Source organism: Frieseomelitta varia, unplaced genomic scaffold (genome assembly GCF_011392965.1).
Source record: "Frieseomelitta varia isolate USP_RPSP 00005682 unplaced genomic scaffold, Fvar_1.2 scaffold_324, whole genome shotgun sequence".
NCBI classification, from domain to species: Eukaryota; Metazoa; Arthropoda; class Insecta; order Hymenoptera; family Apidae; genus Frieseomelitta; species Frieseomelitta varia.
The window spans coordinates 14,392-29,702 of record NW_025110062.1 but is presented as its reverse complement, the minus strand read 5'-3'; the positions used below and the strand labels follow the sequence as shown (position 1 = coordinate 29,702).

The 15,311-nt window shown below is 27.7% G+C and overlaps 1 protein-coding gene across 1 annotated transcript in view; it reads right to left on the bottom strand.

The window, feature by feature from the left end:
• LOC122530051 overlaps window positions 1-15,311 on the bottom strand; it is a gene marked incomplete at its 5' end in the record, with an annotated part of 60,275 nt that overhangs the window by 32,883 nt on the left and 12,081 nt on the right. The window lies entirely within an intron of this gene.

The following is a 15,311-nucleotide window of genomic DNA, read 5'->3' as shown; positions in this document are numbered from 1 at the left end:
CATTCGATAACTCAATCGTGCGGAATAACCGTATTTACATATTAACGTCCAAGTGAAACAGCAATTAATAGTCGCTGCGTAATCGCTGTATGCTGTTCACGTTCTCATTACACGTGCCATCGAAATGTTCTGTATTTATCGAACGAGTTACTGTTAAGCTGTGTCAAGCAGCACATTGAAATAACATTGAAATAGAAATCTTCGGCGAACCAAGTGGAAAATTATGTTTAAAAATTATTAAGGATAATCCACAATCGAATTGTTTCGCTTTGAAATTCTTATATACAATCATATTTATAATAATTATTATATTAAGAAAAATTATTTTTAATTCAAATTTTATAACTATTAATTTCAATTTATTAAAAATTTATAAATATTATTTATTATTAAAATATTTATATTAGGTTTTATTATAAATATAATTTTTCTAAAAATAAATTTTAAAATAATAATTTTTTTAAAAAATTTTATTTATATAATAAATATATATAAAATTATTATTTATTGTTTTAATAAATTTTTAAATAAATATGAAATAATTTATGAAGAAACATTTTATGAAATTATATTTTCTAATATTATAAATTTATTTTCTATATTTAATATAAAATTATTTTTTAATAAAATATCATTATATGTAATTATTTTAATGTATATGTATTTAATAATAATTTTTATATTATTTTAATTTAAATTTAAATAGCTTATAAAAATAGAGCATAAGGACGCTTAAATTTATGGTTTTCGGTAGAAACGGCTTCGTCGAGGCAGTTCCGACGGAACTGAGAAATTTTCTGATGGTATTACACGTTACGAAATCGAAGAATAGAAAAGTGAACCGCTTTGGGATACGTTTCATAACACAAAATTTAATGCCACGGGAGACTTCCTGACAAACATACTGGAGATACGAATTTAATTATTCACTCAGAAAAGTTCTCTGGTTTTTGTTTTTTTGTTTTTTTTTTTTATTTAGTCCCCCTTGATTCACATCCATCGCAATTCAGAATTTATCGTAAGTGAGGGAATCACTTTGTAAAGTAATAAAACGACTATTCGTTATTCTCCCTAAACTTAGAGAGACGAAAGTCTCAAGTTACAGATTTTTATGTATTTATAGAAAATTTCGACACTCTATAATCAAAGTTTTACATGAAAAAAAAGATTATTAAGAATTGTTAGAAATCACTCAGTCGTTTGATATTTTTGTAATGTAGTATTGAAAAATACAATAGTCAATAAAGGAAAGTTTTTAAATTGTATATAGATTGCAGATTTTTATTCATTTATAGGAAACTTGAAGAGGAAACGATTATTAATTCAATTACGAATAACTATTATGAATAAGATACTTGGTATTCTAAAAATGTTAAATACTGACAAAAGAAAATTTTTAAATAATAATTCAATTCAATGGAAGAAAATTTTTAAAATGTATGTACTATATTTGATACTCTATTTGATATTTTTTTATTATATTATTATTATTATATTTTCTATTATATTACCGCTTATTTATAGAGAATGTTAACCTTCCATAACCAGAATTATGTTCACTTAAACGATTATCAGTTAAGTTACTAATATTAGAATATAATATAGTATTTATCTATTAATTAGAATATAACTGTTTATTATTTAACTATTAATTGGGATATAATATAGTCAAATTACTAGATAAGAAATAAATTATTAATAATTGTTATGAATAAGTTACTTGGTACTTTTGAAATGAACTATGTAAGTATATTATTATGCCTGTATAGAAATCATAAGAGATTGAAAATCAAAAAAGTATTTGAACATTCTATCACATGTCCGATTTTTTACTACACACATGTTTGTAATTTCTATATTTTGCAAATTGATTCTACATTTAAATACGATTAATCATAATAGAATTTCAAAATATTTTATACAACAAATATAATATACATAAAATTTGTTCTATGATGAATATTTTTGTGGGTCATTAGATATGTAAATTTTAAATATTCAAATTACATGACTGTAGAGGATTAAAGTGTATAGAATGTGTATAATAAAGACAGAATATCTAAAATGTTATACTTTTTATATTATTCTATAAATAAACCGAGGTGTTTCGTGTTTTCAATCATGCTCTGAAGAATACGAATGTAAAGCAATTTTTTTAAGCTTCTAAAGTTTTATTTTATCAATTATGTTCCAAAAGATATGAATTTACATAAAAATCTGCAATGTATTATAGTACGAAATCGAATCCCTCTGTGTAAACATCAATATCGAATTTCATTTTTTTTTTTTTTTTTTTTTTTTTTTTACGATGGAACAGAACGTACGTGATTTTTGGGAAAATTCTACGTAAATAAGAAATTGCAGAAATGGAAAAATGTTTGCTGTTTTTTTTCAATGTATTTTTGTTTCTCTTTTTTGTTTTATTATCGAGGCGGAACAAAAATTTGTACGTTATTTGGAACTTGTCAAACTGTAAATGTTTCTTTCGGTTTAATTAAAAACACTGGCAATGTTATCTGACATTTCATTCAACCAGCAACCAATTTTTCACTGAATAAATATTAAATATTGGAAAATACAGATGTTACGTAACCTGCGTTACCGGGGATACAATAGGGAGAAGAGGAAACGGAAATCGAAATTTCTCTGGACGTACAGAGTAAGCCATCTGTCACTTTAAATTATTCATGAAAAATATTAAAAACAAAAGTCGCTTCGTCTTTTTCTCTTGCTTCGCTCATTTCACTTTCTCCTTCCTCGTGATACGAATTTCATCTGGAATTCTTTCAAACGTAACAAAGCAGCATCACATTTAATAGATTCAAAAGAAATTTTCACGAAATTCTAGGAATTTCTGAAAAATATCTCAAAAACAACTGATAAATTTTTCTGAGAAACAAGAATATTATAATCATATCTTTCAGCTTCTCCACGGTTTTTTTAAATCTCAATCTTAAGCTCAATCTTATGCTAATCTTGAGAGAAATTTTAAAACGATATTCTTGAAAAAGAATGCATATCGATAAGAACTTTCTTTCTTGATAAGGACTATTTCAACCTGAGAAATATAAGTAGCACGGAAATGGTCGAAAGTTAAATATAATTGTTAATAATATATTGTTAAATAATATAATTATAAACTAATCGTTGTTTATTAAAGTTTCAATGCTATAGAAAAGAAAAAAATATCTATCATACTTATTCTTATCAAACTGAATATTTCTTTCTTCAAGTCCTCCTACGCTTCAAAATTTTCGAGCATCGTTAGGGTGTGTATCATCGTCAGAGTGACGCAACGAAAGAGGGATTTACCATGAGCATCCGCGCCGAGCCTCGTAAGGGCCTGGCCCTCCCTGCACCAAACTCTCAGCATGCATTTCAGCAGCTCCTCCAAGGCCCTCTTCAAGGACGCGTCCTCTCCAACCTCCGTGGAACACTCGGAGGCCGCGCAGTCGCACACCATCTCGCGGATTGGCCAACGTGACGCGTTTTCCAACTGCTCCAACTTCCGGTGCAACAATCAGCGACCGACGTATCCACAGAATTCTCGTCTTTCCTTTCTTTTTGCGTTTTTAAATACACGTCTCTCTTCCAACGTGACGAAGACGATCGTTTCAAGTGGAAGATCAGGTGCCACGTTTCGATCACGAGTATATTATTACGAAGAACCGGAGAACTTCGGCTTCTCTTTTCTTCGTCTTCCTCTGAAATTCCCGAGGTGCAGGATGCACGCGCGTTTCGGCGGAACGCGGCGAGCCGCGGCGAGAAAGCTCTGCTCTTCCGAGGAGGATGCCTCCGGCCGGCTCGAAGGAATGCGACTCGCCGCCCTGACCCACTGACTGCCAGCCAAAAGCTTCTTCTACCACTCGCCCCGCTCTCCCTCTCTCACTCTCGCGCCGCTTCTCCTCCTTTCTATCTTTGATACTCCTCCATTCCACTTCGGCCCAACTTCGGCGGGAATATTCAGACGGCCGCGAATCAAGCTTCCACGTATAGAATCAACCTCCCCCACCCCTCCCGCTGCCCACTTCTCAATTTCTGTTTCTCCGCACGCGCTCGAAATTGTATCTCGATGACGCCCGATCGATGCTTCCGGTGTCTTTTGTAGAAAGGGGAAGGGACGGGGGGGGGGGGCGGTTTTCCATTGTTGTTGTCGAATGGAGGTATCTGCATATCGAGGACTGAGAGATTGAGGTAGGGTGTTGTTCTTTCGGCTGATCGGAGTTAGCGTGTGGCAAGCAGACGTTTGGTACAGACGTGGACCCACCATTATCTGAATGTTGTACAGTGTTCGGGTTGAATGTTTATTATTGATACGGATGTTTTGATCGCGGATTTTTATACATTTCGCTAACCTAACCCAAACCTACAGATTAATTCAGTGATGAATGATCAAATCAGCTATTATAGTAAATTAAATATGTTAAATTATTATTGAAATTATCATGAAAATATTATTATATATTATATATTAATAAATTAATTATTAATTAATATATTAGTAATTAAATATATATATATTAATATAATTATATGAATCAATGATTATAGTAAATTGAATCTGTTAAATTATTATTAAAATTATCATGAAAATATTATTATATATTAATATAATTAATATATATTAATATTATATAAATTAACTATTAATATATTAATAATTAAATATATATATTAATATAATTATATAAATCAATGATTATAGTAAATTAAATATGTTAAATTATTATTAAAATTATAATTGACATATTAATAAATATATTACATAAATATTATATATTAATAATTATATATATTAATAAATTAACTATTAATTAATATATTAATATCTAAATATATATATTAATATAATTATAGATAGATTTATTATGGATATATCATAGGTATATTTTTACGTATAGCAAGCAGAGTTTAATATTTTGAGAATACAGTGGTTTCCATTATCCGAATGTGGTGTATTATTATTCGAAGAGAATGTCTATTTGAATTTCTATGCACTTTCTTGTGAACGTGATTAAAGCAATTAATTTGATATATGGATCTAGGTGATAAATTACAAAGAATAAATATAATAAATTTATTTTGTTTATTATATTGTTTATAATAAATTATACTAAATTAAACTAAAAAAGTTTAGAGATGAAGTTGGATAGAAAAGTATTGAAATTTGGTAAAATTGGTTTAAGAGATAATAACGGGCATTCTTAAATGAAAATAATAAATCGAAATAAACTGAAAATTTTCTTAATCTTTAAATGGCATTGTCTGGTTATAATAATTTATTTTACTACTAACTACCAACTATATTATTAAAATGTAAAGAATATAATTATCAGATGAAAAATGATCAGAGAGAAAATTAAAAAATCCAGAATTAAGTATTTAAATTGTTATCAATGATATCAATTCTGTTAACAAACATCCGTTAATGTTACAAAAAACAAATTGACTCTAAATAATTAAAAAAATCTAATTGACCATTAGGAAGTTATTTAATACTACAAAAGTTCACTCTGCTGTTCAAAAATTTTACTATAACGTGTCGAATATGGGAATCTCTGCTGCACGTGGAATAATACTATTTTTAAATTACTCTGTCAAATTATCGGAGAAACTCGTTATTCACCATGTAGCGCTAATATCGTCTCTGATAATGATCCACTAATGAGACAGAATTTCTTTCATTCCATCACATATGGAGCGCGCTTCTACGAATATTTCCGCCATAAACCGCGCACCTGGGAAAATATTTGACAAAATGCTATTATGGAAGAGAATAATGTTTGGAATATTCCCCATTTACTGGCACTTATAACGCGTTTCCACGTGTATGCATAATCGATTATGAAAACTCGAAAGAGCGTGTATTAGTCCAACAACTTCATAATGAGGTAAGTGACTCTAAATGACGATACTACGTGAAACGTTAATGCACGATTGAACGAGGGATGGTCTTTTAACCACCACCATAGAATCAGACAAACAAGGGATGAAATTAATCCGCAGTTATCACGAAATTATTAACTACTCCAAATACTAATTTGCGGAGCAAACAATGATCTTGATCCGTGAGCAAACCAAACGTCCAGAATACATTATCATGAAACGTACAATTTCCATTCATACCCCCTCTTTCCTTGCCAATTAATATATAACACGTTATCGCGCACTTTTGAATTATTGCAACACGAAGATACATTTCAATTATTCTAAAATATAATACTAATTACTTAATATCACTCTGCAAAATACTAATTACTTTAGGAATTTAATTCAAAAGTGTCTCTTCATTTCAGTTTCAACATGTGCAGTTAATCTTTCGAATCGTTAAAATTATTGAAAATTTGAGAGTTTAATACTGAATGAGAGGCATATGACAAATTAAGACTGCATACATCCGTGAAATGTATATTTTGAATATATATTTATTCAATACATTGTAACTCGTTATCTTCTTTCTATCTTCAACAAGTAAAGCAATTGTTGTGCTATTCGTTACAAAATTATCTGTACAATACTTTAATGCTCACGAAATATTTAAAGATATTTATGAATAAAGGATAGAATAAGATATTTATGAAAATATAAATTAAATGACTGAAGATTTTGCAGAGTGATATTAAGTATTTAGTAAGTAAGAGTGATATTAAGTAATTAGTATTTTGAGAGTGATATTAAGTAATTAGTGTTTTGAGAGTGATATTAAGTAATTAGTATTATATTTTAGAATAATTGAAATGTATCTTTAACCACATTGATATTCATACGGACTTTACAAAACACCAACTATTTACTAGAAACAAATATGAAACTTTATAACGTAGCAAATTAATAGTAGAAAGACATTCTATCATAATTGTCGAAACGTAAGAAAAATATCAAACCTTTAATAGAATTGCACCAGGTATTCAATTATTTATACACAGTTTATATAATACAGTATTGTATAATAACGTTTTTGTAATATAATTATCTTTCGTCGACACAAGTGTTTCTAGAAAATTGCAACTGATTTTAGTGTGACAAAGATATTTACTGCCATTTTCAATTATTATTATTAATTTAATTAACATTATATCATCACTATTCAATAATATAATATAATATAATAATATTATTCATTCAATTTTATTTAATTTGCTCTATTATTTATCATTTAGCCTTTCTCAATATTTGCTCTGCAAATGGAACCCTCTGTATTAAAATATTCAACTTGAAGTTAATTTACAATCTTCAACGCTATTATTTAATTTTTCTTACAAATCCATTTATAAAAGAGAGAACATCAAAATGTACGCACAACTTGAAACTCTGATTGATCTAACATCTGCAACACTGTTATTCAATATTTCTTACGAACAGATGTAGCTATCATTCGATTTTCCTTACAAATCCACTTACAAAGGCGAAGAAGAATAGATAAACATTCTTCATCTCTTATAAACAGCTGTTTGTTCTGCTGTTACTCGGTTTTTCTTAGAAATTTACTCACAAAGGGGAAGAAGAATCGACAAACACCCGGTATATCAAAATGTGCGACTAGAAACCCTGGTTCATCTGACATCTGTAACACCATTATTCAAGTTTTGCTGACGGATAGCGATTTATATATACCATTATTCAATTTCTATATACCATTATTCAATTTCTCTTACAAGTCCATTTGCAACAGAGAAAAAGAATCGATCTGTGTGTATCAAAATGTGCAACTCGAAAAGTCTCGTCTAGCACCTGTAAAACATCATTATTCAACTTTTTGCTGACAGACGGCGATTTATTCGATCGTCGTTCAATCTATCTTAAAAATCCACTTGCAAGACGGAGAAATAGTCGACATTCTGTTATATTAAAATTCGAAATTCTAGTTAACCCGGCGTCTGCAACGCTGAAAAATATTTACCCGTTCTCGAAATACTCGAATCCCTAAATAGAATACGCCCCGGCATAATTCGCCAGTAACTCTATAACCATAAAATATTAAGTCAAATTATTTTTCCACTTCTGCAATTTTACCAGATATCAATACTGATTGCGGTAATTAGACTACGGATTTTTGTGCATTTGTGGGAAGTTTGAAATTGCAAAATTGTACAAAGTGTATAATATAAAATGTCCAGAGTAGGACACACTCGTCCCTCGATTTACACTGTATCAATATAGATTATAAAAATATTTATTACTTAGAAAATTAAACTTATTTATTACTTAAAAAATATTTATTCACATATTTTCACGAAGAGAAAATACCGAAATAAATTCTACTTTATATTATATATTATATCGATGTCCGTATTGTAATAAAAGAGAAGTTCAGAATGATATAATTAATAATGTTGAATAAGAATTTGCGTCTCGTTGCAAATCTAACGAAGAATATATTTCATCTAAACACTACTTAATTCAACGACTGAGTGTATTTACTATAATATTCTATATATAAAACATTATTTAATATATTTAATATTTTATTTTAATATTAATTATTTAATATATTTAATATTTTAATATTGTATTATTTTAATATTAATTATTTATATTAATATTAATATTTAATATTAATAATATTAATATATTTAATATATTTATTTTAATATTAATTATTTAATATATTTAATATTTTAATATTTTATTTCAATATTATTATTTTAATATTAATTGTTTAATATACTTAATATTTTAATATTTTATTTCAATATTATTAATATTTCAATACTGTATTATTTTAATATTTTAATATTAATTATTTAATATATTTAACATATAAAATAATTTTCTCTCTCGGATTCGTCACATTCACAAAAATAAAAAGAAAATCCGCGCTCTAATTATAACATTCTAACAATGGTTGAAACCAAGGTAACAACTGCATCCGAGAATCGAACAGTGACCTAATCGTTACAAACGACTACCTGACACAGAGATTCAGACAAAATGAATTTCTCAGTTCTATTCTCATTTCGCCATGTTTCTGAAAATTCCGACGATAGCTAAAAATCCCCCCCCCCCCCAAAAAGTGGGAACAATTACATCGGAGGACTCGCCTATTCTAATCGAGCAGCGACCAACCAATTCGTCACACAAGTGGCTAGCGAAGAAGCGGAGAAGCCGTGGAAGCGTCGGTACCAGCCGACGTCTCGGCATCTTTCTCTCAAGCTATGCCCGTTTCGATTATATTTAGCGCAGAGTATTACGCGGTGCTTATTTAAAGAAACGGGAAGAACGATTCCCTCTTTTTTTTCTTTTTTTTTTTTTCGTTCTCCACTCTCCCTCGCACTGCCCTCGATTTTCAGCACGTTTCTCCGCGACTATGGCGAAAGCCATCTGCTACCGTTTCTACTTGCTCTTTTCCACCCACGTGCCGATGTTCGACAATACGATTTTTCCCGTCTGGTCCCGCTTTAGAACGTTCTTTAACGACGATGTAAATTTTAGTCACAGTACAGTTTACTTTGCCCCCTCTTTCGCTCGTGTTCTATCTCTGTCTACGTTTCGCGGTACGCTTTGCAATTTTATGATGTTGATACTCCATAAGCTACGTGAGACACAGTCAGGAGACATAGTCGTGAAAATATTCGAATAGGTTTAGTAGAAGCTTGTGAATATTTTGTATTTTTTTTTATTTGTATTTATTATCTTTTATTCTATCTTTTTATTTGATGATAATACTGGTAATACTTATATTTGTCAAGTATCTTGCGCGTCACGCAAGACATTTTGAGTTTAGTGAATAATTATTGCGATTAAAATTTATATAATTATAAATTTATTAAATTAATTATAAATAATTGATAATTTATTTTCTAAATTAATTATATAAAATTATATAATTATAAATTATATATATATAATTACAATAATATACAATATATATATATATATATATATAATGTTACGATATATGGATATGAAATAGACATTTGAGTAATAAAAGTTATGTGAAGCAAACGCCAGGTATTTGATACAAATGTACAGGGTGTTCGCGATTTATCGATCAACCGATTAGAAGGTAATTCAATTACGTAGAAATAAGTCGAAAAGAAAGAATAAAATTTTCCCATTAAAGCCTTCATTTTTAAGAAAGTTGAGTTTGAATGTTTGTCGGGTACAGAAACGCGGAGATAATGCCAATAACGAAAATGTTAAAGTGACAATTTACACTGCATAAATATTTTGTAATATTTTGTATACATTTCCAACTTCTATACACATTTCCACATTGATTTGAAATTTTACTAATTCAATCATAATGATATAATTAATAATATTTCAAAATATTTTGTATGTACAATATAAATGTATGTATGTACATGATCGATTTCAAATTTATAGTAAAACTCAATGAAATTTCAAAGTGTTTGCATTATAATATGACAAACATGTAATAGTAAATTCTAAAAACACTTAGACAAAGGACAGATCTAAGTAAACACAAAGAGATCAAATAAAACTCTGACGAATCAATTTCGCCTGGTAGAAATTTTAGCTGTCTACTTTCTTTTAAATTGAAGCATAATCGTTGCTTCAATTCATTTCATTCTGACAATCTGGTTTCCATCAGGCATTCGATTTCATTTCCATTAACTTACGTAAAAATTTTAATTTCAACTGTCTGGCTGGTCTCGTGTCGAGCGCGTCGAAATTTAAATATAACATTCTCAGAGATGTAATTTAGATTACTTTCGAATTGGACGTGCCGCTAGAAGCAGAAATAATACGATCAAAGACAAATTACTTTCGTGGAACAAATTTTGAATATTAAATTAAAATCATTGTAACCTAATTGTAACCTAATTGTTTATTAGTTGATACGTGAATGTACATTAAAAGAATAATAATTATTCATTAACAACAAGTATTCTAAGTATAATTTTCCTGTCAATCTCCTAAGCTTTGAGCAATCATATAAATTTCTTGATATGTTATATAATATAATAAACGAAGGTAATAATTATTTATTATAAAGCAAATATTTTTTTATTATTCCTAGAATCCCTAAGATTCGAGTTATTATGTAAATTTATTAAATTATTACTATAATTATTTGTCATTCGTGAATAATATTTAACACATAATTATGTCTTCAATTTATGCCTATTTTCTTTTCTATTTATTATTATTATTCGTGTTATTTACATTATTTATATTTATATTATACATTTAAATTTATATTTATTTACAAATTTAATTACTGTTAATTTAATTTATTAATTATTAATATAATACTGTTAATTTATTAATTATTAATATAATACTGTTAATTTAATTTATTAATTATTAATACAATTAATAGAATTGCACGTTATAAAATAGTATACTGTTCTAATTCGTTTGATACTTCATCCATTGAATGTGCATAAACTATTTATTATACTACTCGTGAAAGCTATTCACTAGTTCAAACGAATTTTTGCTTCTTCTTTCGAAGTTGAAAAATAAAAATACATGGGAATTTAAATTGCATTTCTTTCAATCATAAAATTTACCCTATATTCAACATACCTAACGCCTCTCATATTAGTTCCTCCTTTGAATACCCCACTTTACCTTCATCCCTCTTCATGTATTCCACATACTTATACATAGTTTATCGTATGAATTTCGAAAGTATGCTACATCCATTTTTATCATGCATCACACGATTAATTCTTCATAACTTTCGTGACAATGAAACATCGTACGTATATATATACTATAATATACTAATATAATTGAAATATTATTAATAGTATATTATTCGTGTTAATATAAAATTCGTATTAAAATAAAATAAAATAATAACTAAATTTTATTTTATATAATTTATTTAATTTAATAGAATCAAATAAATTATACTTTATAATAAAATTACCGAAAGTTTGAGAGTTTTTTTTTTATCGAGTGAACACGTAATAAATTAAAAATTCATTTAGCTTTAAATATATACCTTTGAGATATTTATTCAATATTGTAACCATTTCTTTGAGAATAAACCAAATACATAAATAAACTATTTTATTGTTGATTATAAGATTATCTGGTACGGGCTAGACACTCAAAAGTTTCGTAGATATTGATAGAAAGAATAAACAACGTCTAAAAACTCTGCAGAGTGATCTTTCTATTGTTGAAATTTTCTGTTGGAAATTTGGAATTTTCTTTCGGTATAATTTTGAATAAAAATTACAAACGCTCCAGCACAAGCGTAAATAATATCGACGTGCGAAAAGAAAATTTCTCGCAAGAATAGAAAGAAATGTAGAATAAAATTTTTCATAAGAATGCTTCGTATTTAAGAAAATTAAATTCGATAAATAATAATTTACAACTAAATTTGAAAATTAATAATTTTGTTAATTTTTTTTGTAATGAGTATTTTGTGGGTAAAATGTCTGCACAAATACACACTTAGTTATTTAATTATAGCTCGCATGTTTTTATTGATAATACAAATAATGGGTTATCAATGGTGGTAAATATTTACCTGTCAAAATGTAGCATTATTTAGCTGCCATTGAGGGACGAATTCCAATTTCAAGTAGAGAGCAATCAATTTTGCGTAAACTACTCTCGATTTCAATTACAAGCGTCATTGTTGTAAGTGGAATATATTGAAACCGGTGATCCTTGTTTTGAAATTGTTTTGGATCGATGTATCATTACAACAATAGCAGCAGGTTTATTTTTAAACGAAGTTTTCAATGTTCGTTTCCACTGATTATCGAAGCGATGCTCGACTTTTGTAAGTAGCTTCGAGTAGTCATAAATGAAACGGTCGTCGAAATCGATTTCTTTGTTAAAGAATGTTCTTCTTTAAATATACTTAATTAGCTTCTTTAAATTACTTAATTAGCGGATATTTATGCATTTATAAGAAAGTTTAAAAAGAGTGGAAACGTAGAAAATCCACATACATAATTGCTTATAATATTTGTAAACAGTAAAACAGTTTTCTATTTATATTCAATTTTTTTTTAAAACTGAATTCATGAAAATGCAGATTTTATTTTATGCACTTACGCGAAATTATATCCGGATATTTTAATTTTTTAACCTTTAAAAAGCAACGATTGCTTTCTGACCGACAGCTGCTTCCCAAAGCAAATTTTTTTTCGACAGTAATGCAATTAAATGGCGATGCATCAAAAATTTTATGAGTTCGTTAAAAAAAAAAAGACACGTCCGTACTTCCTTCTAACTACATTAAATTACTTTCACTTGCAAACCGAGTGACTCTTGTTTCAAACATTTTTTTCCATAACGAAAAGTTCGAAAGATAATTTTGTATATATAAAAAATGTATTCGCAGTTTATTTATTTCGAAAAAAAAAATGATACAAAATGAATTCTGATGGCACGAAATAAGCTGAAAACCAAGAATAAAATTTCCTCGTTCAACATTTCGTTTTCGAGGAAACTGAGTTTGAAAATTTGTCGAGTATACCTGAATTTGATTAATTTCATATTAAACAGGAATAAAATAAATAGTGAGGATATTCTACGTGTAAAAATAAATAAAAAATATAGAATACAACTTTTTCATTCTATTTTCACTATAGACTTTCAATGTATTTTGAAAATTGGCTTAGTGCGTACATATTTACTTGATATATATTCAAAATTTACGTGAAAAAAATTTTATTCTACAATTTTGAATTATTTTCGCATATGACATCCTTTTTAACCAAACGTGCAGAATAATGTCCCGAGTTAGCCTAACTCTAAATATTCAAGATCAATTTGTTGTGCAAATGTAATGCTATTTTACAATTAGTTGAATTTTACATGCATAATTTATATACACGTAAAATAGAAGTTCGTTTTTGAAAAATGATATTATAACAATTTATAAAAACTTAGTTTCCTTTTGTGACGTGAGTTCTCTAAAATTCGGTGAGTCCTCATTTTGATTATTAATTATTGCAAAATTTTTCATATCTCTTTCTTTTCTAATTCTCATCGATCTATACAGATAAATCAAGTTCTTTTTAATTCTTAAATTTTTTTTAATCTTCATAGGTTAATTGCAATGATATATGCAATTCAAGAGTGAACAAAAGTTTCTGTTAATCTTCTAATCGTAAATTGTTTCGCCCATTCGGTTTTCCTGTACACTTTATTCCCGGTGTCAAAATATTTGGTATCAGATAAAATAATCGAATCTAAAACCCGATACACATTTACTTTACAACGTAGCGCTAAAATTACATTGTGCATCTCTATGAACAAGGTATCGGGTGTATCATAAATCGATTTTAGCCTTGATTACAACCTTCATTTTATATATTCCTATATATTTAGAAAGATAACCTTTATGTTGAAATTTATTCACGGAGTATGGAGCAAAAATGGAGGACATTCCATTCAAGATCGATTTATTATGGATAATAATAAATACCGGAAATTTATAGACACAAACATCCACGATTAACTAGTAACGTGATAAACATTTGACAATGGCCTTTATTATAAAAAAATATTAAATTTTTATATGTTTTATATACATATTATATATAATATATTATATATATTTTAATATCTTACCTTTATTATAAAAAATATTAAATTTTTATATGTTTTATATATTTTATATATAAAGATACAATCAAATTACGAATTTTTATGCATGAAGAAACTTCAAAAGTGCAAAATTGGAATATTGAAAAGTATTAGATCGTTGCAGATGAAACAGCGAAATATTCTTAATAAAAATTTCCATCGTTCGTAGTCTTCTTGAAAATAATTAATTTTGCCACGATCATTGAATTTTTGTGTTTCAATTTTATACTCAACAACAGTTTAACAAGTGTAATATTTTAAAAATTAAAAAATATTCGAAATAATATTAAAGAATATCAAAAATATTTTAAAAACACTGAATTCCACATTTTAACATATAGTCTGTCCTTTTGTAAATAAAACAATCATCAAATTACACATCGATCAGCAAGCTCCAAATAAGTTTAAATAAAGTTTAAATAAATTGTTCATTTGTCACATCATTTATAATAAATATCAGATCTGTTAGATTAATATCAAACGATTAAAGTTACTAGACAAGTAAATTTAATTCAATTTATTTTAATTTATTGGACAAAGTTATCTTATCATTATGTAGTTATTCAGTTTAATGAATTACTTAACAACAATTTCATATGCAACAATCTAATATAATACATATAACGTTTGTGCGTAACGTATTTCACACATCGTGCGAAAAGTCCCATTTTTCCTTCGTCAATCTCCATAAAAAAACACGAAATTGCATGAACATCCGCAGCCAAACAATCACGCAATCGAGTTGAATAGAATTTCCGTGCAGTTTCCTACTCTAC